The 16,376-nt window shown below is 44.1% G+C and overlaps 1 protein-coding gene across 1 annotated transcript in view; it reads left to right on the top strand.

Annotated features, from left to right (window-relative positions):
* The window catches only part of LOC147846851 (uncharacterized), a 707,546-nt gene that overhangs the window by 201,032 nt on the left and 490,138 nt on the right, over positions 1–16,376 (top strand). The gene's annotated exons all lie outside the window — the stretch shown is intronic.

Genomic DNA, 16,376 nt, shown 5'->3' with positions numbered 1-16,376 from the left:
TTGAAGTGAAAACATGGTGTCAACTTGTGGCCATGGATGATCTGTCCCCGTCAACTCGCACATGTGTTCCTCAGCTTCAGCCATGATCAAATAGGCGCACTAAATGAAAGCACAAATTACACACAGCAGCCTCTCGCGAAGCAGCCTTAACGTCTCGCGAGACTTGCAAAGTCATATAAACTGATTACACAATTATTAGACAAATTACATATTTATTATGATTTGAAAGTAATGGAGGAACGCTACCTATTGTAGTGAAGTAAAAGTACATATTTTTTACTAATAATTTATTCAAGTAAGAGTACTCGTTTTTAAATATACTCTAAAAGTACTAGTTACCCCAAAAATTTACTCAAGTAAATGTAAAGAAGTAAATGTAATTCATTACTACCCACCTCTGATCGCAGTCAATCTTTGTCCGTGGGGCCGCACCACTCAGAGAGATTCGCTCAAACACCCTTCAAAAACATTCAGGTTGTCTATGTCTCTCATGGCCAGAGCCTACACTTCTGCGGGCCAGGCCGCCTCCGCTCTGCACGCTATGGCCACCTATCAATGCTAGAAAGCAAAAAAGCTAGCCGAGATGCAGGAGGGCGGATCTCCCCCGGGCTTGCTGCATGAGCTCCGCACCGCAACCGATTATGCTCTCATGACCACCAAATCAGTTGCTCATGCCCTGGGGAAGACAATGGCCACATTATGGCTTGTTTCCACTGACTGGTACAGTACAGTACGGTTCGGGTCGGTATGGGTCACCTTTATCAGGCTTGTGTTTTCAGGCTTTGGTGTATGACAAAGTTTTAGTCGACGTCATTTTCGCTCGAGAAAATGTCCACAATAAAGCTGTATGGATCGTTCGCATATCATATGAAAAGCACTTCTCACAAAACAGACGCTTTACATACATAAATACTTCTGTATAAATGTTTATTACTAACTTTTCTATGACCATAACTTGATAATAACTGTAGATCAATGAAATGCGAAATAGCCGACTGTAACGTCTGTAATTATATTAAATAAATAAACAAATGAACATATGAACACAAACAGCCCCTTACAGTCCCCAATATGTTACCAACTACAGAAAAAGTACACACAGCAGACATTTCGTCCTTAATTAGGTTCAAAACAACACAAAGTATAGCCTACAGAGTGAAAACCTCTCATCTGAGTCTGTAATATTCAGCAGCACATGCAGCCTCTGTTAGAGAGTCTTTCCATCATTCCTAGTTTATATTAGTCCAAAAGGTGATGATAAAGATTAAAACAAGGCCGTTTGTTCACGTTGGCTGAAGAAATAACGTTCTACCTGGCTTCCCCTTTTTTTCCGCACTCCACTCGCGTTTGTCCTTTTCTTTTTGAATGTGTCATTCTCACGTTTGTCAGCTTCTCACAGGATCGGGTTTCCAAAGCACGTCAATAATCAAGTGCACGTTATTATTATCAGCTCAAAAAGTTTGTTAATCCAGAAATAGACGCGCGGCAAGCGCAAGCAAGAAACTGGCTCGTAAAAAAACTACGAGGCACAGGGTAGATTCTGCTCTACTCCATTGGTTTGTGGCTGTTCATCATGACGACGACAAGGTTTGTTTGAGCCTGGATCGACCATGGCTAGTTATTATATATATATATAATTCAGATGTAATCTCTCGCTGTATATTTCAAATATGGCGGGTCCTTTGTTTACATTCTGGCTTGTTGCGTAAGTGAATGACGTGTCTCTGTAAACCAATAGTGATCAGCTGAGTGTCTAGCTCTGCTTTTTGGTACCCGTTCTTGTGCTTGGGACCCTTTCGAAAGGGTGCCGAAAAAAGTGGTACGGTACTGTTTGGTTTGGTACGCCTTTTGACAGAGGAAACGGCCATAAAAGCGTACCAAACCGATCCGTACCACTCAGTGGAAACAAAGCCTGACAAAGCTCACTTTCTTAACGCTCCCATATACCAGGCTGGCCTGTTCGGTGACACCGTTGGGGAGTTCACCCAGGAATTCTCCGCAGTGAAAGAGCAGTCCAAGGCGATGGGTGAAGTCATCTATCAGCGGGCTCGGAAAACTGCTCCTCCAGCTGCCCCTTCTGCTGTGGCAGCTCCTCACCCGCTGGTCTGCGACACCACCGCCTCAGGGCGCCACTAAGTCCGGTAAACAGACCGCGAAGCGTTCCTGGGATGGGCCATTCAGAGAAGAGGGGACCTGCTCTTTCCTCGGTAGGGGGCCGAGGATTATTACATCAGTCCACAACGACTCTAAACTCATGGCTGTTGGCCTCCTGGCCAGCGGCAACCAAATGTCCATAAGAGCAGTTTCTCTCCGGATGCGCAAACCTGACCACTGCCAGTCTGGGCCGATTCGCCTTCCAGCTCACAGCGCCGGGACCCTTCGCCTCAGGCCCTTAGAGTGCAGCAGAATGAACTTCTTTCTCTCACTCCGGCCTCACCGCAGGATCCAGGGAGGAAGGTAAGAGAGATTCTCTTATTTTCAGCTCTTCCTCGGGCCGCACTGCTTCCTAGGATTAGCACTACCATCCCGAGCTGCCCCTCCGCTGGCACGTCAGCGATCGCTCTGATGGTGCCATTAACGTGCGCTCTGCTGGCCTGGTTAGTGCCCCTTAGCGTGTTGCGGTGGCTCATACGTACTGTCAGACTCAGCTATCCGATTCAGTTTGCTATTCGCCCTCCCAAGTTCACACGTGTCCTCTTCACGAGCGTTATCCTGAGAGTGCCCCTGTCTTGCGAGAGGAAATTGCTGTCCTTCTGGCGAAGGATGCAATCCAGCAGGTCCCTCCAGCCGAGATGAGGTCTGGGTTTTAAAGCCTGTATTTCATCGTGCCCAAAAAGAGTGGGGGGTTAAGGCCAATCCTAATCTGCGCAGACTGAACTGTCATTTACACAAAATGCCTTTCAGAATGCTCATTTAGAAACGCTTCCTTCCGAGCGTCCGTCCACAGGATTGGTTTGCAGCCATAGACCTAAAGGACACACATTTTCACGTATCCATTCTTCCATGCCACCTGTTCGCATTCAAAGGACGAGCATGGCAATACAAAGTCCTCCCCTTTGGGCTCTCTCTGTCTCTGCGGGTTTTCACCAAGCTCGCGGAGGGTGCCCTAGCACCTCTGCGCCTCGCGGGTATCCGCATACTCAACTATCTCGACGACTGGCTCATTCTAGCCTTGTTCGCCATTAGCTGATTATGAACAGAGACAAAGTGCTTCGGCATCTAGACCAGTTGGGGTTTTAGGTCAACCGAGAGAAGAGCAAACTTTGCCCTGTGCAGAGGATCTTTTATCTCGGACTGGAGCTGGATTCGGTCGCTATGGTTGTGTGCCTCTCCAAGGAGTGCGCCAGGCTGATGCTTTCCTGTGTAAACGAGCTCCACAGGAAGATAGTGGTCCCACTGAAATGCTTTTAGAGGCTCCTGGGGCATATTGCATCTGCAACCGCGGTTACGTCGCTCGGTTTGCTTCATTTGAGACCACTTCAACGTTGGCTTTGCGTTCCAGTCCCCAGACGGGCATGGCGCGCGGGCACGCACCGGGTGAGCATCACTTCGCTATATCTCCGCACCCTCAACCCTCAGCCCCTGGACGGATCTGGCTTTTCTACGAGCCGGAGTGTCCTTAAGGCTAGTATCCAGGCATGTTGTCATAACGACAGATGCCTCGAGCAAGGGCTGGAGGGGCCGTGAGCAACGAGCATGCAGCCGCAGGTTTGTGGTCCGGACCCCACCTGCATTGGCATATCAACTGCTTGGAGCTGTTGGCAGTGTATCTGGCTCTCCGCTGCTTTTTACCGGTTCTGGAGCAGAAACACGTGCTGGTCAGGGTGGACACCATAGTGACGGTGGCATTTCTCTAAGGGAGGACCTCCTCTCTCAGGTACGGGGCACCATCTGGCACCCACGCCCAGATCTCTGGAACCTCCACGTGTGGTCCATAGACGGAGCGCAAAAGATTTAGGTGACTTACTGCCCGTGGTACTTACCACCATCACTCAGGCTAGAGGCATGCCTACGCCCTGAAGTGGACTCTATTCTCTGAGTGGTGCGCTTTTAGCTGAGTTTCCAGTAGCACTGAATAGGCCCACACGTTCAGAGGGTGTGTCTATAGCGCAAATACAGATACTTTTTCGCAATCGTGGCAAGCTCCACCGCCCACATTTCTCGGAAAGCTGACTTCTTATTGCGGAGCAGCGCGTTCTCAACTACCAAATATGCTGCTTTATTTCTCATCAACGTCTACTATTTATCAGTTTCTTTTTTGTATTTGGCCATTTTTGAAAAGACCTCTGCCATACCTGGCTTACTAGCTGGGCGTTTGCGTTCAGAGGATGACACCAGAGCTGGCTCTTTCTCTTCCTGGAGATTCGACGCATTTGTTCATTTAAAACTTATTTTCTAAACAATCCCTAAAAATAGCATCAACCTAATTATTGGTTTGCCTTTCTCGTTCGCCACGAATCCAAAATGTTTCCAGATTGGCAAAGTAATATAGGTTTTCCAACGAGGTGTTTTTTAAGTTTATGAAGCGGCTCCAGACAGCACAGAGGTGATCAGTATCAGCGCTGGTTAATGTCAACCCATCTATGTGAAACTGACCAGAAATATCCTTTTTTCATTTTGCTTCTTTGGCAAAATACGTTTGTAGACACGTGTGTTTGCATGTGTTACCATCCTGAGAGCTAACAAATATTTGTTGTACATTTTGGGGCTGATCACAAAGAGCACGCCTTTCCGTTCCAATAGTCGCCATATAGCCATAGTCGCCTTGACAACCCAAACTCCGCTGTCACCTCAACAGAAACCCTACAGTGCTTTTTTATTAGACTGAAGAATGAAAAAAATAATGTGATTGAGGTAACATGCTTTTTCCGCTTGAGATCACAGCGCGCAACGGCGAAACTTGAGGCGTGCAGGGCGCATAAGCAGAGCGTAAAACACTGGCGGCCGTCAGTAAACCAATCAACAGATGCCCCTTATGCAGCCAAACTTTTAAAATATATAGGTATATTTTTGATCATTTAACTGATACCATTAATCGGTTACAAATGCACCCTTTCGGTTAACGGTTAATCAGTTATTTTGAGCATCCCCAATTAAACCACATGCACAAGCTATAAAATATTTTTTTTTCTCTCATGGCCCCTGGTGCCGGAATACTTTAAGCCCTGATTTAGAGATCAGGTGGTGAACCTGCAAGCGCTGCCTTCGGAGGAGGCAGGTCAACCCACTCACTGCTTTGTCCCGTTTGCGATTTGCGCCTTTACGTGGAACAAACGCAAAATGTGAGTGTGGAGTGGTAAGCATAATCGAACACCCAATGAGGGGGGAGAGCATGCTCAGAGCCTGGCGGCTAATCAGCAGGCCAATCAGAAATAATAAATAACACCTGTCTATTCTAGTGATTGAGCCGGAGAGACACCCTTCTTAAGGAGAAGAGAAGGAGCAGCCGGAGAGAGGAGAGAGCACACACACACCTTAACTGCAACACGTGTTGTGCATTGAAAAAAATAAAAGTATATTATTTACCTGATATCGCCAACCCAGTCTTCTTCCCACACAACAACGAACGATATTACAGTGGTGCCGAAACCCAGGAAGAAGAAGAAACTTTGCTGCCAGAAAGACCACTCCGTCAAGACTGCCATTTAAGGAAGCCATCCAGGCCCTCACGGTCCTCCATCAACAACAACATCATGCGCTGGTGGAAATGAAGAACATCCAAGAACAACGATTCCAAGTCCTCATGGAGGCCCAGTGGGAGGACCGCGAGCGAATCCGGAGTCTGCTGACCCAGGAGATCCGGCCCGCTCCGACATCTGGCGTGTGGCTGGCCACGGGCCGAGTGGTCGGTAAGAGTCATCCCGCTGTTGTCGGGCGAATCCCAACTCGCCGCACAGCAATTACCGACCCAAAATCTCCTGGAGTTTAACAACCTGAAGCGAGCCATTCTCCAGCGGCCCTTTGTGTTCGCCCAGCAGCTTCGTGATGCCTGCCGCAGATGGCTACTACAGGATGGTCGGACTGTCGCTCAGATAATGGATGCCGTGGTGCTGGAGCAGTTCATCGCCCGCCTCCCCTCCCGAACATCGGAGTGGGTCCAGTGCCACCGGCCCGAGGATCTGGAGACGGCCATCCAGCTGGCGGAGGATCACCTGGTGGCGAAGTCCAGGGTCGGCGAGATAACCTCTCTCTTCTCCCCCTCTTTCTCTGTCTCTCTCTCCCCTGTCCTGTTCCCAGGCCCAGAGTGCGGAGACCGCCCACACCAGCACCCAGACAGCAGTGCACAGAGGCGGATCAGCAGCAGGTCCCGTTGAGGGGGTGCGCCTATCAGGACGGAGGGGTGGAGTTTCGACCCCTGGCTGCTTCTAAGACAGCGTCAGGTCTCTCTCCGGTTCAATCGGTTGGTCCTGCTGGCCCCGGGGGTATAGTGGGAAGGTCTGGGCCGATGCATTGGCACTGGGCACGAGGATAGCGCACTAAAGAGTTGCTCTGCAAAGGAGGTGAGTGCGTTGATCCGCATCCCCGCGGCATCGCATACTGATTCAGGGGAAGGGCTGGGAATTTCCTGGTGTAAAGACTTTCCCCTGGAGCAGTTGCGTGATGACATGCTAAAACATGCACTCGAAAGAGTGCAGGTTATAGATGGGCAAAACCTTCAGCCTGATCGGCCCCTCTCCTATCCGTATTTTGCGATAATTAATGACAGGGTGTATCGAGTGACCCAAGACGCTCAGACAAAAGAGGATACAACCCAATTATTAGTACCAAAAAGCCGTCGGGAAATGCTTTTCCAGGCAGTTCATTCTAATCCTATGGCCGGACATTTAGGTCAGGCGGCCACACTAAATCGCCTCATGACCCGATTCTTTTGGCCGGGCATTCACGGTGATGTCAGCAGTTGGTGCGCTACATGCCGTGAATGTCAGCTGGTGAACCCACCGGCCACCCCAAAAGCGCGTTTGCGCCCATTACCAATTATGGAGATCCCCTTTGAGAGAATTGGTATGGATCTCATTGGGCCATTAAAGCGATCCGCACGCGGGCATCGGTTTGCATTAGTTCTAGTGGATTATGCAACCCGATACCCGGAAGCAGTAGCGCTCCGTAACATCTCAGCAAAGAGTGTTGCGGAGGCTCTGTTTCGTATAATCTCCCGAGTGGGAATCCCTAAGGAGATTCTCACTGATCAAGGCACTGCGTTCATGTCACGCACATTGCGTGAACTTTATGGATTATTGGGCGTTAAATCTATTCGCACCAGCGTCTATCACCCACAAACAGATGGGCTGGTGGAAAGGTTTAATCTCACGCTTAAATCAATGATCCGTAAATTCGTTCACGAGGATGCGAAAAATTGGGATAAGTGGTTAGAGCCCTTATTATTCGCTGTGCGGGAGGTTCCCCAAGCCTCCACGGGGTTTTCCCCTTTTGAGCTTCTCTACGGCAGACAGCCCCGTGGGGTTTTAGATGTTGTTAGAGAGGCTTGGGAGGACGAACCTTCACAGAGTAAAAATGAAATTCAATATATCCTGGACCTACGAGCAAAACTCCACACCCTGGGGCGGCTCTCTACAGAGAATTTGCTTAAGGCCCAGGATGACCAACGCCGGCGTTATGATAAGGGCACTAAACTACGTAAATTTTCACAGGGAGATAAAGTCCTTGTACTACTACCCACTTCCAGCTCCAAATTACTCGCCAAGTGGCAAGGGCCATTTGTGGTCACACTGCGAGTCAGCGATCTCGATTATGAGGTAGTGCTTTTGGATAGGGCTGGTTCACGTCAAATTTATCACAATAATCTGCTAAAGCAGTGGAGGGAGCCGGAAGAGGTGATGCTGGCAACACTGGTTACAAATGAGAATGACCTGGGGCCAGAGAGCACTGGCCGACAGCGGCCGGGCGCTCTGGTCACAGGGGGCGATCATCTCACGGCTAGCCAGCTCATCGATATCCGGCACCTTCAACGTGAGTATTCTGACGTGTTCTCACCCCTGCCCGGTCGAACTAATTTGATTCAGCACCACATCGAGACCGAACCGGGCGTGGTTGTTAGGACCCGGCTGTATCGCCTGCCTGAACACAAGAAAAAAGTGATTCAGGAAGAATTAAGTAATATGTTGAAAATGGGTGTAGTAGAAGAATCCCACAGTGACTGGGCCAGCCCGATTAGATTGGTACCCAAGACGGACGGCTCGGTCCGATTCTGTGTGGATTATAGAAGAGTCAATGCTGTGTCGAAATTCAACGCCTATCCAATGCCGCGTATTGACGAGTTGCTCGACCGGTTAGGTGCTGCTCGCTATTACTCGACATTGGATTTAACGAAGGGATATTGGCAGATCCCCTTATCTCCAATATCCCGCGAAAAAACAGCCTTCACTACGCCATTCGGATTACACCAATTTGTGACACTTGTGTTCGGGCTGTTCGGGGCACCGGCGACGTTTCAGCGCCTGATGGATAAAATACTCGGCCCTCACGCAGCATATGCCGCTGCTTATTTAGATGACATAATCATTTACAGTAATGACTGGCAGCGGCATATGCAACATCTGAGGGCCGTATTGTCAGCACTGAGACAGGCTGGGCTCACGGCCAACCCACGGAAGTGCGCAATTGGGCGAGTGGAGGTAAGGTATCTGGGCTTCAACTTAGGTCACGGGCAGGTGCAGCCCCAAATTGATAAGACTGCAGCTATTGCAACCTGTCCGAGACCTAAGACCAAAAAGGAGGTGAGACAGTTTTTGGGGCTGGCAGGATATTATAGGCGTTTTATTATAGGCTCCCCGGCCTGAGGTGGGCGGTGGGGGTATGTGGAGAGGTAAGCATGATCAAACACCCAATGAGGGGGGAGAGCATGCTCAGAGCCCAGCGGCTAATCAGCAGGCCAATCAGAAATAATAAATAACACCTGTTTATTCTAGTGATTGAGCCAGAGAGACACCCTTCTTAAGGAGAAGAGAAAGAGCAGCCGGGGAGAGGAGAGAGCACACACACACCTCAACTGCTACACGTGTTGTTCATTTAAAAAATAAAAGTATATTACTTACCTGATATCGCCGACCCTGTCTTCTTTTTCCCACACAACAACGAACAATATTACAGTACCCATTTAATGTTACAATTTTAAAAATGGTGAGTCAAGGGGATGGAGAGTAACAGTCAAGGGGATGGAGAGTAACATTAATTTTATGTAACACACATAAGCAAACACACAATATCAACAAGGGACAAAATACCACGAATAACTAAATGCAATGAAGTGAGTTTATTTACAAAGATAGTGATAATAATAAGTGCAAAAATATGTATATAGAAAGAACAATAAATATTTACAAGAATATATAAAAAAAATTACAGACAATGAATGGGAATCAAAGTTTTTGAACAAATAGATGGACAATAGAAATAAATAAAACTGTAAGAATGGGTTTTAACCCCAACGGTTCGAACTGCAGTTATGCTGAATGACTAAAAAATTATCAGCATGATGGTTAAAAACTGTACATTACTAGTCAAACCATTCTTCGCAATCTTATACCAAAAACCTAAATAAGGGCAGTATTAACCCTTGTATGGTGTTTGAGTCTCTGAGACCTGTTTTCAGTTTTTTTTTAAAAGAAAAATTAAACAATGAATTATTTTTTCAACCTGAAATTCTTTGGCTTATTTTCTGTGAAGAACGTACATTTTAAAAAAAATTTCAATGACCGCATAATTTACCTCCCCCCACACATTAACATTACATACAAGGTGTTCAGGTTCTCTAGACCCAGGTCTAATAAAAGTCTTGAAAGTGTAGGTCCAGTGTTTCTACACTCTGCCCTCCTCCTTTCTGGTGCTGCTGTTTTCTTCCCCTCCCGCTCCCGCACAAAGTTGCAACATTGTTGAAAATTTAACTATCAGCACTGTCTGCTCTTACATTCCTGCACATTTTACCCACTCTCTTGCGGGAACCAAGCTTCATTTTCTCATACCCTGTCCCATCTGCGAATTAGGGGCATAGAACCATAAATAAGACTTTCCCAGTGTGGTTCCTTATCACAACTGATCAAGATTACCAAAAGAATATCTGCTGCGAGGGCCTTGCAATTGATTGTGGAAGAAAGAGGAGCTTCCGATGATGATGTCCATGACCATGATGGGAACAATACGAAAAAACAAATCTGTGGGTTTTATTTTTTTCATAACATTAATATAAAAATAAAAAAACGAGAAGTGCATTAATTCATCAATATGATCTAACAAAGGTAAAGGGGAAAAATTAACCATGTTTGCTGTGCATATGGCTTGTCATTTGGATTAAGTGAATATTTGTTGAGTAATTTAAGATAAAACAGTTAGATAGTGTTAATTTGGAAAGCCAAAACTCTATCGGGTCCACCAGACCCATGAACACTGGCCTAGTAACCAAAATACGAACACCACACAAGGGTTAATAGCTTAAAATGTGGAAGAGTGTTGATATTATGTGATTGTATTGTATTGCAATATGGAGCAATTAAAGGTTGATGTTAAATCAAAAGTAATTCACAAATACTTGAAAATGAAATTATGTAATGACAATAACTATCTATGGTTACAACTCAATTAGTTACAAATAACTGTATAAAATGATGAAACATGAAATGAAAAAAATAAATGATATAAATTGTACCCAGCGTAAATGTAAAAATAAAAATGCCAGAGGTAGAAGGAGAGACTTGGAGGGGAGAGACAAAGAGAGCAAGTAGGCCTCAAAGAGGCCTCAAAGATAAACTGTAGAGCAGGAGAGAAGCAGACAAGGAAAAGAACAGAGCAGGAAAAGAGACAGAGCAGAGTTTACCACCTATTTTGTCTCTTTCTTGACCGTGTGACCAAAGCCCAAATACTGAAACATTCAAACTTACCAATCAACATGTGACCACATTGTAAAACCCCCAAGTCCACACACCAGGCCCTGATCTAATCAGTATCTACCTTTGGTTAAAAAAGACATGTTTTGCCATATAAACAAATGCATATGATAATTTAGACTCTTACAAAACAAAACAAACTATTCTACTGGCCCTTACTAACCCACCCCCCCCCACCCCCACCCCCCAAAAAAAAATCAGTTATTGAAAAGAAATGTTTGCGTCTAACGCAGTACCTAACCTACTCTAATATATATGAGAAAAACAAGTGTGTATAACAACCTAGTGTGTATAACAAAAGTGATATTCAAAGCTACGTGTGCACACTGTATGTCGCGTGACATTCTTACCTGTCCAACTCTCCAACCTCAGATGTGCATAACTGATGGTACACAAATGGAGAAAAGACAAATAACAACAGACATGTACCAAATTGTATCACACTGAAAAAGGATGGCAAATTCACTGACACACATCCTTAAGGTCATTAAAATCAGTGACTCTTTAGCAGTATCTTCATCTCCCTCATGTGACACAGACATTCTGTCTTCAAGATCATACTCTGAAGTATCACATTCTTCATCCGTTGACCCCCAAGAGTCGACTTGGTATACAAGGTCTTATTGGCCACTATGTTTTGTTTTGCCCCGTTTTTCCTATGATGCTGAAATTAAGCTGGAACAAAGCAATTCAGAACACTCAAAAATGGCTTTCTACTAAATCCAGACCCAAAGCTGAAATCAGACATTGTGAACATAGTAAGAAATAGTAAAATACAAAGTGTACCTTTCTGATGCTGAATTCAGTGAAGTGGCTAAAGCCCTTATAAAAATTGACATCTTTGTCTTAAGGAACAGGGATCTTTAATTGGCTGTAGTGAAGTGACTGTGAATGCCATGAAGCACAAACCTATTGGTGTAAGCAATCCAGTATTTGGGGTCAAGAAGCCAAGCAAAGCTGAAGTTAACTTTTGTCCCTCATTTTTTCCTGGCGAAACTCCTGACAGCATAGAGCAAATAAGAGTCTCCCTTTTTTATGAGGTTAAGAAGAACAACGAGCAAACTTTGAAAAGATTAATGGACCTATTAAAGAATTTTCACTAATTGTTGACTTTATAAGTAGATGGCCAGCTTTGTTCCAAGAAAATTAGGTAATTCACCCTAAGGTCTCTGTGGGACTTTACATAACATTATATATACATTAAAATGCCAGTAAGTCAAATAAAGTAATTTTACAGTGTAAGTAAATTAGAAAACATTTCGGCATACAATAAGGTTGTGGTGTTTTTATCTTCGTGTTTTAGGTTTGTCTTGAATTTGCACAGATAACAACTGTTGGCTTAATTTAAAAATTCTTCGCAAAGCTGGATTAACACATGAAAGGTGGAGCTCAGGGATAAAGAATAAGGAAACTGAGAATATAGTTTTTCTAGATAAATTAATGATTTGTTTCTCAATTATGACTTGTGTGACTTATTAGTTAGAATGTATAGAATGTGTTTCTTTATTTTCCTTAGTTTGCCTGCATTAATGTTAAGAGGGAGTGTGTCCTCAAAACCCCGCTAGAGTAGTTCTTGACAGAGTGACAGCACTAGAAGGGCTTGGTAATGTTACTAATAGTGTAGCATTGATGATTGGGCTTATATATGCCCTAAATCTAAGCTATGTGAATGAGCTTTGATACACCTTTGAACTTCTACAAAAAGTGTTAATTGAGCTTAATGGACACAAACTCTCCACCAAAATTCAAGCGCTCAAGGCCAAGCTTTTTACACCGTATTACTAAATGTTTTTGTGTCAAATAGTTAAAGCAAGTTCATGTTCACGCATTTTAATGCTTTTATTAATTAGGGACTTGGTTTTGTTTTTGTACATAAGGGCTTATGTAAAGTGGAATAGTTTTCTAAAAATTACATTTGTCCTAAACTCACCAATTAAATCAGAAGGTTAAGAAAAACCATCAGGGTTTTCAATGACATGGGTTGAACATGGGTTAAAGTTGATTTTTTATTTTTTATTTTTTATTTTTTTTGGTCAAACATGTCCTTTCAAACAATTAATTTTTAACTGATGGTTTTAATGGCTTCTGATAGTTCTTAAAGGAAAGACTTTTGAATAAAATGTATTTTAAAGAGCCCATATTATGGGTTTTTGAAAATTCCCCTCCATGTAGTGTGTAACACAGCTCTAAGTGAAGTGAAGTATCCAGCTAAGGCTTAAATCTGTAAGAATACAGTGTTTAAAACGGTTGATTCATCTATAAAAGAGTCGACTCATAGTGCTTCAAACGAGTCGCCTTGATACCGATTCATTAGGTGTTTCGCCATGACGTACGAACGAAACCAAGTTATTCACGTGCACGCGCAAACCCGGGAGATTTCAAACCTGAGGCCCCGCCCTCTGACGCAGAAACCCAGACACACACACACACACACACACACCCATAAACACGCACACAAACATGCCGGTCGATTGAAGTCACACTGCAGATGGACATTATCGATTCTCTACCCAGAGATGAAACCTCAGCATTATAACCAAGCAGTTGGAAACTTCTGGAAACTACAGGCTACAAAGAATACTTCATCTGCGTTTGTTAAAGGAAGGATCAGTAAAGAGTAACTTACTAATGGACGTCAGGATGAGTTTCTTCCTCCATTTCTCAAATGTAAGTACGTGCGATTAAAGTTGCCTCGTTGACTCTAGCTTGCAAATGTATTTAGTAGTGATTTGTTACTTGTAACCGCGTGTACTGTATCAGGTTAACTGGCTATATTCTCTTATCGCGTGCAAAGTCACGTTAAAAACGCGACGCGTGCTGTTTGTTTACGGAGCTCCGTGGTAGAGGTCTGCATTCCCGCGGCTGTCCCCGCGCCAGATTTCTGCGGCGCGAGAATAAATTTCAGAATCAATCGCGGGAGCGGTCGGTAACAGGTTTAATTTGGGACGGGAGCGGGCTTTCTAGCAATATCGTGGATATTGCTATGCGAATGAGACAGAGCTTTGCCTGCCTGTGTGTCTGCTTGGCGCTTGTGTGTATGTGTTAGTGCGCGCGTATGAGAGAGAGAGAGAGAGCTCTGTCTGGCTGTCTCTGGACTGTTTAGCTGGGTGATTTTCGGTTATGTTCTCCCCCGCTCTTTAGCGGGATCGGGCGCGGCGGGCAGAAAACGGGGCGGTTCGGGCACCGGGACAAGAAATTCTAAATATAAGCGGGAGCGGTCGGGTTCAGGCTAAAACCTGGCGGGTGCGGGCGGAAGCGGGAGCGTTGTCATCCAGAGGTGTGTGTGTGTTTGTGTGTGTGGCAGCTAAAATCCACGCCTACACTATGGAGCGCGTATGAACTGTGATTACTTTTATATTGCTGATTAGCTATTGGGCATTTCATTCTCTGACTGAAGGCAGTCGACCAATCGTGACAGACTGTCATCGGTCCAATCAGCGCAGATTAGCTTCGCGCTAAGGAGGGGTTTGGGAACAAATGAATCACTGGACGATTCATACAGGAGTCGCTGGGATAATTAGGTAAAAATAAATGCAGATTATAAGACCATGAAAGTGTTTTTTGACTTTGCATGCATATTAGACTGTTGTTGGAGACCCTTACAACCAAGATATGACCCTATTTCATGTATAATATGGGCTCTTTAAATAGTTTTCAAAGATGTTCCACATAACACACCTTTGTATTTGCTTTACCTTTACAAAAATTAGGCAGGCAAATTTTGGAATAAAAATATTTAAAGACAGCTTGATGGACACAAACATAACACTTTACTTTGGAATTACAAAGTGCAGAAATTTAATTTTTGTGAAATGCATTAAAAGCAGACATACTTTGTTAATTGTTTGAGTCATTTTTGGGTTACCCTCCATTTGTTGTACATTTAGGAATGTGAACCTGGTTTTCATTTTGCATTGTTAAATTAAATATTTTCATGCTGCACTGCTATGAATGTTTTGAATTTAAGTAAAAAAATTATTTTAGGATCCGATCACAGCGGCCGTCCGAAACAAGCTTCATAGTCATTACTAACACCACAGTAAATGATACCTGGTTCTCAACAATGTTAATCAGACATCTCACCCCCAACCCTAACCTCCCCGGTCTCCCGGATTTTCAGGGACAGATGTTGGCAGAATATTGCTCTATTCTTAACCATAAGTAAAACAGTGACACACATTTAATATAAATCCACACAATGGCAAAAGCTGAACTATTTTAAACTTGACTACTGCACGTGTGTAAGAACAGCTGATGGTGGCCATAGCAACGAAAAACGGCAGTGGAACGCGAGCTCAAAATGCATTTAAATCTATATACAAAGCAGCATGCGTCGTGACCCCATATGAAATTATAAAGAATTACAAGCGATTACAAGTAACTAAACACAATTAAATACATAATTTGCAAGCTAGAGAAAGCAATGAGGCAACCATGGTAATGCACTTATTTACACTTGTGAAACAGAGGAAGAAACTGATCCATGATCCATTCATCCATGTACTGGCATTGTCCCTTACATCAATAGTCTTTTCTGATCCTTCCTTTAACAAACGGCCGACAAATGCAACCTTGTAAGTGTATAGATTCCAGAAGCACCCAAACAGCACATAGCTTATAAGGCTGAGGTATTTTTACAAAAATAAACCTCAACCACTGAGGTCAATAATATCGAGCAAAGCGTGACTTGATTCAACCGGCATCTGATACAGTGCTTGTCTTCCTTATTTTCTTTGCAACTGTGTTTGTGGGAGGAGCCCCAGGTTTAAATTTTCCCGGGTTTGCATTATCCTTTGCGATCTGTCGCTACAGATCCAATAATGCGGAAATGGTACTGCTAGCAGAGGCGAAGGAAAAAAAGCTGGAAATGGTCGAACCTAAAGCAGGTTTTAAATTGGATGTGTGAAAGCAAAAAGAAACGAGAAAAGAAAAAAGGTGATAGACAAAGAAAAAGCGGTATGCCGGTACTGCCAGACTGTGGTGAAATACAGGTCGGGGAATATGACTAACATGATGGAGATTCTTTGATTCAAGGGGACAGCAGAACACAGCAAACTTCTCAGATTTTTTTACGTGGTAATTTTTTTTGTTATAAAAGTTTAAAAATTTAAGTTAATTTGTATGCCATTGATACGTTTAGTGTTCAGATAAACTGTTTAATTAACGCATCTGGCACTTTTTTTCGAGTCTCTTTGTTAGTTTTTTTTGTAAACAATTCAATAAATACTGTACCGTGCCATTCATACTGAGGTATTACAGTACCATGAAATTTTGATTCCGTTACATCCCGAGTATTTTATATCAATTAGGTAAAAATATCAGTCTTAAAGTGTTTGAAGTGTTGTTGAAAGTGTCACCTGCTGTAAGATGTCACCTATTAAAAAGGATTTATTATATATTTGCTGCATCTGTGATCATCGTTAAAGTATGGGAAAAATTGTGATTAAATCTTTTATTACATATAGTAATAACTTGACT

The sequence above is a fragment of the Danio rerio genome, chromosome 1, assembly GCF_052040795.2.
Source record: "Danio rerio strain M-AB ecotype USA chromosome 1, GRCz13ab, whole genome shotgun sequence".
Classification (NCBI taxonomy): Eukaryota; Metazoa; Chordata; class Actinopteri; order Cypriniformes; family Danionidae; genus Danio; species Danio rerio.
This window is presented reverse-complemented; position numbering and strand designations above follow the sequence as displayed.